We start from the raw sequence: 13,387 nt of genomic DNA on the forward strand, positions 1-13,387 counted from the left end.
GGCCCTTTCAAATTGTTCATCGCTTCACGTCGGGATTGTCTGCAGACAGCGGAGACTCCATCATCTTTCGTCAGGGACACTTGGCTTCGCTTCTCTTGGAAACAGAGGGAAGCAGCTGCTGCTCTTAATGATGAAACTCCAACTGTGCACAGCGGTATCAGCCCCACGGAGAACTGCCTCATCGTGATGTTGTGGGAAAGAAAAAATATTTTCTTGAACATCACTTAAAGCTGCTCTGACATCACGAACATTCAGAGGGTTTGATTATTGCATGGGCTCATTACAGCAAAAGGAGAAGATAGCATTAAACCATTTAGGCATGTATCACAGTTGTAATTACTTGGAATACAGGAGACAGAAACATACACTATACCAAATCAGTAGGCAAAGGGTGCCACTGCCGTACATCGCTCCTGCTGAAGGTAATGACATTATGACAACACCTATATAATCTTTAGCAATGTAATATTGCAATTCTATTCATTCCCTTCTCAAAGTATTTAATGACTTCAATGAATTAAGATTCTCCTTTTGTTCAAGACAGGAAAATACATTGAGACCAGATTCAGTTCTCCTATACTGTACAGAATCAGGAGAATGTTTTAGTTTGATGGACTGAATCTCAGAGATCTGTTACACTGTCAGGGTTACTAAAAAAGGAGGAACCAAACACATTAGGGTTCAACAAAAGCATTATGAGTCTGTTAGCATAATGATAATACAACTTGAAACTTCACTCTGTAAACTAGTTGCCCTGTTAGAAAGTATTTGTTCCATCCATGCAAGAGCTCTGCATACCCAGCTGACAGAGGGTCGGGTCGCCTTTCTCCAAATCATTATGTTTAAGCCACTATTTGTGTAGCATACGGGACATGATAGTCTGATCTGGTACAGCAAATCCCATGTACAAACAGCCAGAATGCCTCCAGTATCTTATCTTTAAATGCTACACACTTCTGCATGAAAAACAATTATCAGAGCACATTCGTGCACCAAGATAATTTTAGAAGTTTGCCCACATCCTAAGATAATCCCTGTTTAGTTTGCAGGGTTAAGGAGTGTGTCTCCTGTGCCAGAACTCAGCTGTAGCTTGGAGGGGCTACGACCTAGAAACATGATGTTGTTATTTATGTAGCTAGATTTTAAAAATAAAAGAGAGATGCCAGAGCTCTGAGGGTTGAAGTTTTTACTCTAAGGGTTACTGGCAAATTTGTCACGATGAGATAATAAAAAATAAATAAATTGGGGAACTAGAAAGAAACGTCTAGAGAACACAAGGCATACAGTGCCTCAGGGAAAAGAATGGCATGCAATTATAACCATACACTGCTCAGAAAAGATAAAGCTGCATGTAAAAAAGGTTATAGACTCGGGGAGAGGGAAGAAGGATGGATGTTGGAGCTCCGAGAGAGAGGAAAAAAGGATTTCATCATGTATTGGTGCATACTGCTCATTTAGGCATTCCAGTCATTTTCTTTCATCTCATAATATTTCTCAGTACTAACCTATGAACTCAGTGCCAGCATAATGTGGCCCTTCTTAGCAAGCTTATTCCTCAAAGGTTAGTCTCCCCCGCTTAGATGTTATTTAAATGGTACTTTAGTGTGGTTCTCTAATCAGCAAAACAATTTCAAAAAATGTAAGGCTACAGGAAGAACTCAGACCCTTCCAAGATCACTTTTTTCATTCTCATCTATCTGAAGCTAGCAACAGTATTTACTATATTTCAGAGACAGTATTCTGGGCTAAAGCCAAAAGAAGAAAAGATGCCCTTCCTCTCACCCAGACTACGCAGCTAGGTAAGCCTGATATCCCTGGCACAAGAGGGAGCAGAGATCAGAAACATCTGAGTAGAGCATCAACCCACTCAAATGGCTATATCATGGGAATCAGTTTGTACCTCGAAACATGAAGGTGATAGTACCTACTACACTTGTCAGCCTAGCTAGTATCACTACCAGTTCCACTCATGTTTGCGCAAGTCCCTCCCTTTTGCACTCTCTTTTTAAAAAGTGCTTATTTGAAATCACATTTAAAATGAGACTGTCACTATAAAACACAGAAAAAAGGCAGCCTTGTCTTCTGATTAAGAAACAAGACCAAGAATCCAGTTTCTAAGCCCAGCTCAGGTAAAGCTTTGCTGTGCACCTCCAGACAAGTTACTCGACCTCTTTGAACTGTAGGAGACATCTATAAAGTACAGTGTAGTCATACATGGAGGTACTGACATGGGCTGCGGTTATGGCTTGATTCTCAGAAGGCCTGTTCATTTTTGCAGATTATCATATTAGTTAAACTAGTACGGCTTTAGTGCTTCTGACATCTCAATGACTTTACATTCATTTACATAAGTCTGATTAAAACTATACAGTAACAGCATTCATACTGACCCCGTCATAAGGGCAAAGAGGCAAAATTCCCATCAATAGCCAAAAATCTGTGCAGACATTAAGAAGAAAGGATTATACAGGAAAACTAAAGTTGCTGCCGTATAACCCCTGATGGCAATACACTTCATTTGGTGCCGCCCAGAAGTACGAAGAATGGTGGAAAACTTAGCTGAAAAAAAATAGGAAGCCTCCTTCAAGGGAGCTGCAAAGTGAAGATTTTTGAAATATGTCAAGGGATTTATGGATGCCATTTGTGCTGACTGGAACATGGCTTGCAGCCAGCCGTGAGCCTCAGATCAAGTGTGTGACAATCATCATATTCTGTGTAGCATTTTAAGGAACTGAAAGAAGACAGGATAGTTACATTTCTCTTACACTAAAACCAGACTCTGGAGGGAAAAGAGAAAGGTAGAGGAAGATAGGGCCTTATTATATCGTAAAAACGAAAGAAACTAAAACGAGCCCCAAACACGTAGGGATACCAAGTGGTGGTAGAAGTGCTTCATTACTGGTAAAACATATGGCATTTCCCCAGCCACAGTGGTTGGGCCCTTCTGACTACTTATATCAGAGACTAAACTTGGCAGCGAGTGTATTTTATGGCGTATATCTTACAGCTCCACTAAGAGGAGAATTTCAAGTGAAAATACTGTTAGGGGAAGAAACATAGTGAAGGGGATGAAGATCATTTTCATTATGTCAGGCAGTAAAAATAAACCAAAAAAGACTGCCTACAGCAGTAGCTCCAGACCTGTGGCTTAATAGCAACCTCTTGCCTGCCAAACTTTCAGATATTGCTTGTGGCCACAGAGAGCTGCTGTCAAGCTGCAAACTGATGGGGAAGGCAACGTGTAGCATTGTACGGAGGGCATTACTTCCTCGTGCTGCTGCCCTTGAATCAGTGAAAATGGAGGGCAGTGACATATGGTTGCAAGAGTGGAAAGGTAAGAAGTGTGGAAAAAAATATTCTGTATGACTAGGTAAGAGAAGACAAGGTTTGAAGAGAGAAGTGATGTCTTTTATTATAGAGTAATGGCTATAACTTATGGAAACCAGACAGGCTTCCAGACATACTATATCTTCTGCAAACTAATGTAAAAAGGTATATGAGATAGGACAGACAGCTAAGTTGAGCAGCAGAGCCCTGGTACTCTAGGAACTGTAAAAATTCTGTCTTGTGAAAAGCCAATTCTTGTTTTGCCCTGGAAGATACCTCAGTCATAATAATTTTAGAAGCTGTGTATGGAGAAGAATAGTAGAGATGAAGCTAACTTCCAAATCCAGACAACAAAATTAAGCCAAATTTATATGGGTACGTTTCACATCGCTTATCCATCCACCTCCAGGTCACTCTGTTTCCTTCACATGCAGGGCTATTTTGTGTTTAATCTCTTATCTGGGGAAATACCAAATTTGAATGCAAGAAAGGATGCAGAGATAAATGGGAAATGCAGAGATGATGGGAAAGTCTGAGGAATTGACTCAGTGGGATACAAACAGTTTGTTTGTTTGTTTCCCCTCTTCACACGTTTCTTCATATCTTTTCCCCAATTCATTTCACTGTCACATCATAGACAGGGTTCATGGCATATTCACAGACCTGGGACAGAGACTAAAGTATGGACCATGCCAAAACACAAACAGTGGGCAACTCTTCAGGGTTTCTCACCCCAAAGCCCAGCTCTTCCTGCCATACCTATTTACTTGAAATTCAGTTAATACAAAACCTTTCTTCTCCAGACAAGTATGCGACACCTTCTCCCACTGTTGCTGAAAAGAGTTTACATTATTTTTTCTAGAAAAAAATTTGTACTAATATGCACTACTAAATAATGTCCTGGAGACTGATATCCTTTTGCTCCGAAGTGAACTGCAAGACAGGTCAAGCAGTTCAAGCATTCTCCATATACACAAACATACGTGAAACATACATAGACCATGCCACCCAGCTCTCTAGCATGTCATCCTAACAAAATGTCTCATACCAGTGTTGCATATTGCGCTTACAGTCCACCAAAAAACTTTACAAGAATGTTAACAAAGCAATTAAGGAGAAATTACATTCAGGCCTTATCCCTTGAGACTTTAGCACATTTCACAGGAGACAACAAGAAAAGGGTCAGTGATGCCAGATCTGCAGTTGCCAGAAGCATTTTTTCTTTCTAGGCATCTTGCCCCAGTCAGTATGATCACACTGGGTGTCTTGGAGACACAATAGCCTGATCTCTCTCAGGGCAACCTTAAAGTTTCTGGGAAATCTGGATCTCCCTTTGCTTTGTCCTTCTGACTATAAAACAATACAAAAGAAAACATTATTTTCTTCTTCCGAGAACATTCCTGATCCCCCATTGACAAACAGAAAAGCTTGATGCAGCTGTGGTGGAAATGAAAACACACTGAATTCTCAGCCTTGCATGTAAGACCTTCCTTGTTAAACTCTGCTGAGAATGCCATGCTAGTTTAGCCAACGCTACTCTTAAAACTTCATAGCGAAAGAAGCAAGGAGTCAAGCAGATCTGTACCTTTGAGGGCTGGTTGCACTCTGCTGTTTCAGGATCTGTGCTGAGACAAAACGGCGGGGAGCAGTAGGAGTTTCATAACAAGATAACCAACTTGCCTCCTGCCTTCAGTGCCAGTGCTCAGCACGGGTTGAAGCCTGCAGAGCCATTCAGGACACACAGGACTTCACTGAGGCATCTTCACCTCTCCCTCGCCAAGCACAGCCAATCAAGCCGGCAGGGTGCAAACCACAAACCACGCAGGAACTCGCAGGCACGGCAGCTTACAGAGCCGGGTGTGGGGCTCAGCTTAGTGTGGTTTTATTATTCTACTGCCAGGGTAACAGCTGCTCAAGAGCAGTTTCTGTGAACGCTACAGCTGTTCGCCACTCCAGCTGCATCTCAAGCACAGGGGCACCCCATAACTTGCTCAACACTTGGGTATTCAATGCATCTGTCTGGAAAATACCGGACACTGTTGGACACAAATAGCGATTCACAGGAGCAAGCCATCAAGTGTGTCCTGAAAGATACCCTCTTCTCTAATATTGGGTGACGGGTGGTCATAAACTACCTGTTTGAACTTGTGAGACACCCCTCCTGCCATACATCCCCCTGATGTGACAGAGTCCACATGTCACACAGCGCACCTACATGTGAGAAAATGTGTCTCTCATGTGTAGGTGCACAGAAAATACAAGCAAACAAAAGGGTCATCTTGAGCAGCACAGACATGGGCCAAGAGGGAGATGCTATAAGAAAGCATCCAGGATTTTAGCAGGCTTCAGGATTACCGTCATTAGGGGAGTTGTCTTTGAGCTGTGAGAAAATGGCATGAAAATCTGAATCTTATAAAAAAAAAAAAAGGCACATCTATTTATTTAGTTGTTGCACCAGTTTAGTCACTAGCAGGGGTGCACCGCAGGAGGCTGATGGCCTGAAGAGAGCAACTGCCATCTACGCAGAGCGCTGAAGATTTTCCTGGCCAACATCTGTTCTACGTCTCTTTCAGATGGCAAAGTATTTATGGACCATGTAAATGCAAGGAAAAAAAAAAGTGTAATTAAGGTTTCTCCCCAGGTGATTAAAGGCTGAAGGTACACCGTGGGGCCACTGAATAGGCTGTGCCACCTCACACCTCTGCCATGAGCTCCACCCACCATCCCCACACAAAATGGCGGCCGTCTCCCCTGCCCCAGAGCAGAGGCAGGTGATGGCCCAGCCCGGTGCTTGTCCTATCCCCATCGGGGCTCAGCCTCACAAAAGTCTTTTATTTTATTTCCTTTTCTTCCCACAGGGCTCCAGTCCATCCTCCAGCCTAAGGACTGTTAGCGGCCTGTGGAAGAAGGGATGTTGATGACTGTAAAAGTTGTTACTGGAGGGCAGGAGCACCCTTAGGAAACACAGCCCTTGCCCTGGCCCATGGCCATCCGGTGCTGTGCCTGCAGCAGATAGCACCGGGCGTTTCAGAGAAGAGTAAAAAAGGCTTGACATCAAGTGAAATTTCTCCCTGCAGCCATTGCTCAGAGACCACTTGAAATCATAGCCTAAAAACATCTAAATTCTGGCTGGTTGACTGCAAGCAAGGAAAGGGCTACTTGCTGAAGCTGAAACAGATGTATAAATTATCGAGTTCTTGAGTCAGTGAAATCCATGGTCCCTGGTTTTTTGAAGCCTCTTTTATCGTCTCTGTACCAGTTTGAGGACCTGGATGGGATTCTGTTTCCCTGAGCATGGTTCAGAGCTTGGCCAAATGTCTGTGCTTTTTCCAGCCTACTGGTCAAAAGCAGAGATACAAAATGTTTTAAACTCCTAATTATTGTTGACTTTGAAAAACAAGAAGCCAGATTGCTCAGGTTGTAGCTGTATCTCTCAATAGACCACAGATGTTACAAATGGAAATGAACAAAAAGTTATGATTGATAGTAATGAAATATCTAGTGTTGGAAAAAAAATGGTTTTAATAGTATCTTTTGACCCCAAAAATTACAGAGAAGGATTAAGCTGTTTTGTGAATTTCTACTAAATTGCTCTCTTGCTCTTCTAATGTCTTAACCACTTCTGATATGGAATGTTCTGATTTTTTAATTTAAAACTGCTCTTTATCTCAATATTTTATTTGATTTAAATAAAAAAGTAAAACATTAAACCCTTAAGCAAACTTTTTTATATTTGTTTTTTTTTTTGGGGTGGACAAAACATAACTTTCCATTTGGCCTAAGATAAAATACTCTGAACTATTCAGGAAAAAAAAAAAAAAAAGTATTTTTCACTTTGCATTAGAAACTTTAGTCTGGAAAGCATTTCAATATGTAAATAATTTTCAATATGACTAAAAATCAGTTATATATACAGCATTGTAGGACTAATCACACAGAGTTGGCTCAGGGACGGAAGCACAGAGTGCAAGAATCAGATGTTGATTTCTTGTCTACTAACACTAATACCTAAACTGTGTTCAACTTCATTTATGTAACATGATCTATATGACATTAACTGACAAACAAAAGCAAAAGACAGGAAAATAATTCATGGGTATACCAAGGCTTCAAGCCTTTATAGTCTCAATAACTTGATTTGAATATTATTTAAATAAGAACATTTTATATTTCTTCTTATTTTTTTTTATTTTTATTTTTGTCAGAGGAGGATCTTTTAAGCTAATGACTTGGTTTTGTTATGATTCAACTGTACTAACATATTTTTATCTGTAGAACATCCTACCCCTTTAATATCTTGGAGTAGCAGATAAATACATTTGTGCATTAAGAGTAAATGATCTCTCAATGTAGAACTTCAAGCTGTGACTCTCAAACTTTTCACCGTTCACTAAAAACAAAGAAACAGGAAGAAGCATGACATGCCCTGTATGATGAGAACACATCTCATCAAAATCCTGGATGTATCAAAATCAAACTGAGTGGGGACCTAGATATGAAAAACCTAGATACCAAATTTTCTGCTCAAGCAAGTTATGATTGCAGCAGGATTATACAATCATTTTGTAAAATAATAATAAGAAGAAGAACAACAAAAACCAAGTTATGCTGACATGTAACCATTGTCAGAGTGCAACTCTGACAGGAGTGAGTAACAAACATACAAAAGCAAAAGAGGAATCTCATGATTGAAGTTTTTAATAGCTTCATTGAAATACATGATAAATTCAGTTTCTCTCAGCAGGAGAGACAGATAAAAATGGACTCCATTTGAACTGCAAACAACAAAGAGGCACAGGGAGTTGTAAAACATACAGCACCCTCCTCATAAAGATCCCACTTTCTCTCAGTTCCAAGTGTTTGCAACTGTCTCGCCCTGTGAAATCTTAATTAAACCAATATATTTCCCATCTAAGTCATTTTGAAGATGTGTGTAGTTTGATAAAAAGGTTAATTAGCTCCATTCTTTAAAAAATTAAAAAGGTACCATTTTTATCTTTTGCTTGAGATTCATGCCTGTCCTTGCATTAAAAATATCCCTCAATCTGGACTGTAGTAGCTAGCAGACAGGAGAAGCATGCTGGTTAGCAGGGCTGGGGGGATGGAGCTGTGATGGAAAGCAAACATTTATTATGAATTTTAATATTTTTACCTTTTGTTCTCATAAAAGTGCATTACAGATTGCCTCCCTTCTTGAGACTGGGTGTTTGTCAGGGCTTGAAATCAAATTGATACATGATGAAGGCGGACCCTTCTCTGGTGACTCAGCTGGGAATCGCACAGAAATCTACCCAGCCTGATGCTAACTAATAAAAGGAAGGGAGGGGAACAGGAACATCTCATAAAGCTGTGAAATGACAATTCACAAGCATCATTTAAATCATTTGGAGGCTGCATTCCCTTTTTATGCTATTACTGCATTGACTAAAATGCACCTCCTATTGAGTATACCAGCTGTGAAAGCTGACAGATCCAAGCAGATCAGTCTAGAAACACTGTTGTTACAGTTTAGCAGAGCAATTCACAGACAAATGGAAGCTCTTGTTTTAATTCTGTCACCTCTCTGCTCCTGTTTAGAGCCCATCAACAATTCCTCAGACAGAAGGGTTGCTATAGATTGACATAAGGCATTTCCTTCCCTTCTCCCTAGCTGCAGATATTGTCCTTTTGGTGTAATGTAACTTTCACTGGATCTGACATTTGCATTTGGATCCCGTTATAGGTGTGATCAAAATGCTAACTACGGTAACACCATAAAAGTCAAGCGAAGCCGTGGTTTAATAGTAGAAGGTGTTATGCTGCATTTAAACAAGCTTACTGGAAAATAAAATGATCCATTTCTTTCACTCGCTAGTTCTTGCTGCGTTCTTGGTAGATTTTTAATAGTAAAACACTTGAATATGGTGTTTTCAACCTATAAATATCAATGCAGTTCATTGTTATGGAATACATTATTGAGAAGGACCAAGCCACTTTCCGTCTAGTTTGGTGTCAAACTGTATTCTCTCCAAAACACGAGGGGGGTAGGCATATTCTCTGTATTTTCACCTCAGGTCTGTCATGGTTGCTGTATTTTTGGTTAAGGGCAGTTGAATGTGTTGTTGCAGAAAGCAATATCTTTTCTACCTTCCTCTTTAATTTTCCTACAGTGGAATCCTAGTGTTTGCTGTCCTACACATATGACAAATAGAGAATAAACCTATTTCTGTCTGTCTTTCTGCAAAATGTTAAGTGAATGATATCATCTTTGAACAGTTATATTTGCAGAGTTGTGTTGGTTTACAGGATTAGGAGAAAACAAACACCACAAGATATGTTTGGCAGCACTTAGTGACTGTAGATGCAAAATAACTTGTTACCTATGGCACTCAGGAGGTACATGAAGAGATTTATGAAAAATTATTCTGAGGCCAGAGTGAAAGTCAGGGAAGCAACCTCTACTAATCCCTGGGGCTCCCAAGGTCACCAGTGTGAGGGATCAGTGAACTAATGCATAGTACCGTTTCTCTTTCAGGGATTGTGGATATGATATATCACAGGATGAATGACTGGAAAGAACTGGAGGCACTTCTTTAAGTATCTCATGCTGTTGGACTGTTTTATCAATACTGGATCAGAGCAAGTCACAAACCATTGTCAAGAGGGCTTCTTCAACATGGAGACATTGAAGAATTAGAATTTTCATTTTATGGATAACACTGGAAGGGTTCGAGGGAAGGATGACTTGAGAAGGCAATTAAAATTAGGAAGTGTATGGGGGGGTATTTTAAACTAATTGCTCAAGGGAAAATAGCAAGTATTTATAGCTGCACAAAGAAATCAAAAAGAGAGTAGGGAAACCAACATTTCCATATTATTTTGGGAGAAAACACATAAAAATACTGTCACATTTACAGATAATAACTTAGGAAAAAAATACATCACCAATGACTTTAGGCTTACATATCAGTGGAAATGTTTTTGATTATAAAGACAGATGAGCTGAAATGCTGAAAACTGAAAAGAAATTAGCATCCAGTTGGCATTTCTGAAAATTACTGGCTTGAAAATAAACAAGAAGAACTAATATTTTCTAGCTATAAAATACATACTAAAATAGATTGGGATTTATATTGAGCTTTCATAGTTGTATTTTCCTAGATTAATGAAGGGAATTGCACTGGAGAGGACAGTAAGAGAGAATCTGTGTATAAAAATTCTTTGTTACACAAGCACTAATATGAGAATTGGGTAATTGATGCGGGTGCTTGGTGCTATAATAGCCTGGACAACTTAAGTTACGAAAGAGCATCCCAGGTGTATGTCATTTAGGAAAGAAGCACTGAAGCTGTTTCAGCCAGTAGTGTTCAGTCTGCAGTTCTGACAAATATCACTGGTCAAAACAAGTTGGCTTTGAAACAAATGTGATTTTGTTGAGAAATCATACTAAAGGTACAGGGTCAGGCAAAAAGCCCATCTGGCCTAGTGTCCTCTAGCTAATAGTGCCAGTAAGGTCTATTTACTGAAAGTGGGCAGGAAGAAAAGAAATAGCAAGCCTTCTCTTGACATTCTTGATGGGATTATTACCTCCAACAATCTAGGGTCTTGTTGAAACAGAGGTTATATATAATAAATTATAGTGAAGAGGTACTTTTTCCCTGTAAAATCACTTACTTATATTTTTGCCTTTTGTTACACTTTTTGGCAATAAATTTCACAATTTACTTAATGCACAGTATGGAAAAATACTTCCTTCTTTTTGTTCAAAACCTACCGTCTGGTAATTTCAGTAGTGTAAATTTGTTACTCTTGGAGAAAGTAGGCCATGCTAACTTAATCAACTTCAAATCAGTAGTTCAGAAGTTTACACTTAAAGCAAAGGCACAACATTGACCACTCAAGCATCTTTACCACTGAAATGTAAGTAATGTTTTCTATTTCAAAATCAATCAGATCAGTTAAGAAACTTTGTAATTTAGGAAAGCTGTAACAGCATATGAAAGCTGTTATCTTTATTTTCGATATCATCTCTAGACATTGGTTTTAGCTCTTAACCTGCAAGAAGTTCTTGATAATTACTAACATCTTGGCAGTGAAAAGAAAAGGAAATGCCAATCAATTCACAGTAGAAAAGTATCCATGCTACAAAGACAATTATCCAGTTCACATCAATTACTCCACCTGCTAGCAATCCCTACAGAGAATCTGAATGTCAGAGGGGCTGTGGAAAATGAACTTCCTATTGTCCAGCCTATTGTAGAGCACTTCTTCTTGCACATTACTGACACGCTCATGGAAGAACAAGAGCATGTTCTATCCTTGCTCTCATGATAACCAGTGTCTACTAGATAGATGACTTCTGTATTGTACATATTGTCATCTGACATATTATATGAGTATCCAAATTCTGCAAACTACATTTTCTAGGGAGAAGAAAGAAAGAAAGAAATACAATCTGTGCACCAGAGTTTTTATTCAGAAATAAATTATGGTAACTGTTACCTGTATTTTATATATCATAGACTCTTCTCATTGTTATTTAAGTTAAAGATCCTGACAAAATTATCAGAAAGTCAAAGCCAGAGAAACAATCTTCCTTTCCCTCCCCCTTTGTCAGTTATTTACACAGGACACAGAATTGCTCATCAAGTCAATTTGCATTCTGGGGAACAAATAGATGGATTACAGTATTATGTATAAAACTTATTCCTGCTGTACTGAACCATGAAATTGCAGTTAATTTTGCTGAAATGGACCATTATATTTTTAAGTAGAAGTGAAAGAAAATGAGAAAAAGGAGGCAAACTGTTAGGAACCAAACTTCAAATACAAGATTAAATTATTAGTAGGAACGTAGCACTGCTGGGAACAGCATGAGCTGTTAGATGAAGCCACTGACCTGCTGGCTTTCAGACACAACCATGTATCCACCTTGCCATAGTAAATTAGATGAATTATTGGTAGTGATGGGTCTGTCACGTTGCGCATTCATGTCCCCAAGTGATCTATGCGAAAGCAAATTCCAGCTGATACAAGCTCCATACAGCTCCTCCTGGCTTTGAGATGCCAACAGCATGCATCTGTTCCGTGCAACAAAATAATTGCATCGTGACACGGCTATAGTACAGCTGTGCATAATGATTTTGCTTGATTTTATACTGATAGATGAGATAAATTCAAGTCTGTTTAATGATTGTACAAAAATCTGGAGGCTATGAGATTAGACTAAGTAAAACTGGAACTGTACCATGAGAATTTGCATTTCAATGCCCTTTTTTTTCCTAATTCAGCAAAAGATGGCATGCGCTTCCACCATCTCACTGTTTAACTTGAAAGGAGTATGTAGTTTAATGCTAGGTTTAGTACAAGCCAGGGAAAACAACTCAGACTCGGTCATTCAGTTCTAAGAGGTGTTTCTCTTGTTATAATTAGCTACTGCCTTTCACCAAAATGTTGGGAACCGACATTATGCACAGTCTTACTCCATCCTGTTTATGAAGTGAAATGTCTTAACATAAAAAGCCCTTGGTAAAGCAGTTTGGAAGCCCAATACTCCTCAATAACTAGAAGCAACCACTTGAACTACCAGCTGCCTATCCAATTAATTTGTCCATCGGGCCAGGCAAGGCCAAAATTCTTCAATGTGACACTACAGTGAGATCAAGTGCATTATTGCATTCAGTGCTTGAAAAAATTATCAACAGCAGAAAGAATGAAATAAAGAGAAAAGGTAACACTATACAGTACTCAATTTTCAGGTTTATAAATCTAAGAGAGGAAGAAGCCAGAGGTCTTCCACTGTCTGCAGTCTGTCTCTTGAGGCATTATGTAACATATGCTAAGGACTGTTCAGCATGCCAAAAAACAGGAAAAATCTGCCTTAACTTCCCTTTCTCGTGGTTCCTGACAGCATCTGAAGAAGCTATGACAAACAGGCAGCAAGGTAGATAAAACAAATCTAGGTGTTGTACTTCCTATGTGATGCTGTCCCCTTAGAGGGCTACTATCAAAGGCTGCTCACCAACATCGTATCCCCTTCAGCTCCTAACAGAATTTCCTGGTTCAGACGAACTTCAACCTA

At 39.5% G+C, this 13,387-nt stretch overlaps 1 protein-coding gene across 3 annotated transcripts in view; it reads right to left on the minus strand.

Annotated features, from left to right (window-relative positions):
- Positions 1-13,387, minus strand: part of GRAP2 (GRB2 related adaptor protein 2) — a 102,747-nt gene that overhangs the window by 33,135 nt on the left and 56,225 nt on the right. The window contains exon 1 of one of the 3 annotated variants that reach the window (XM_027450983.3): positions 4,913-5,118. The exons of the other annotated variants lie outside the window; for them this stretch is intronic. The gene's annotated coding sequence lies outside the window, so the exon portion shown is untranslated. Of the gene's footprint in view, positions 1-4,912; positions 5,119-13,387 lie in introns of those variants that run through there. 3 annotated transcript variants of the gene reach the window in all.

This window comes from Anas platyrhynchos, chromosome 1 (genome assembly GCF_047663525.1).
Source record: "Anas platyrhynchos isolate ZD024472 breed Pekin duck chromosome 1, IASCAAS_PekinDuck_T2T, whole genome shotgun sequence".
NCBI classification, from domain to species: domain Eukaryota; kingdom Metazoa; phylum Chordata; class Aves; order Anseriformes; family Anatidae; genus Anas; species Anas platyrhynchos.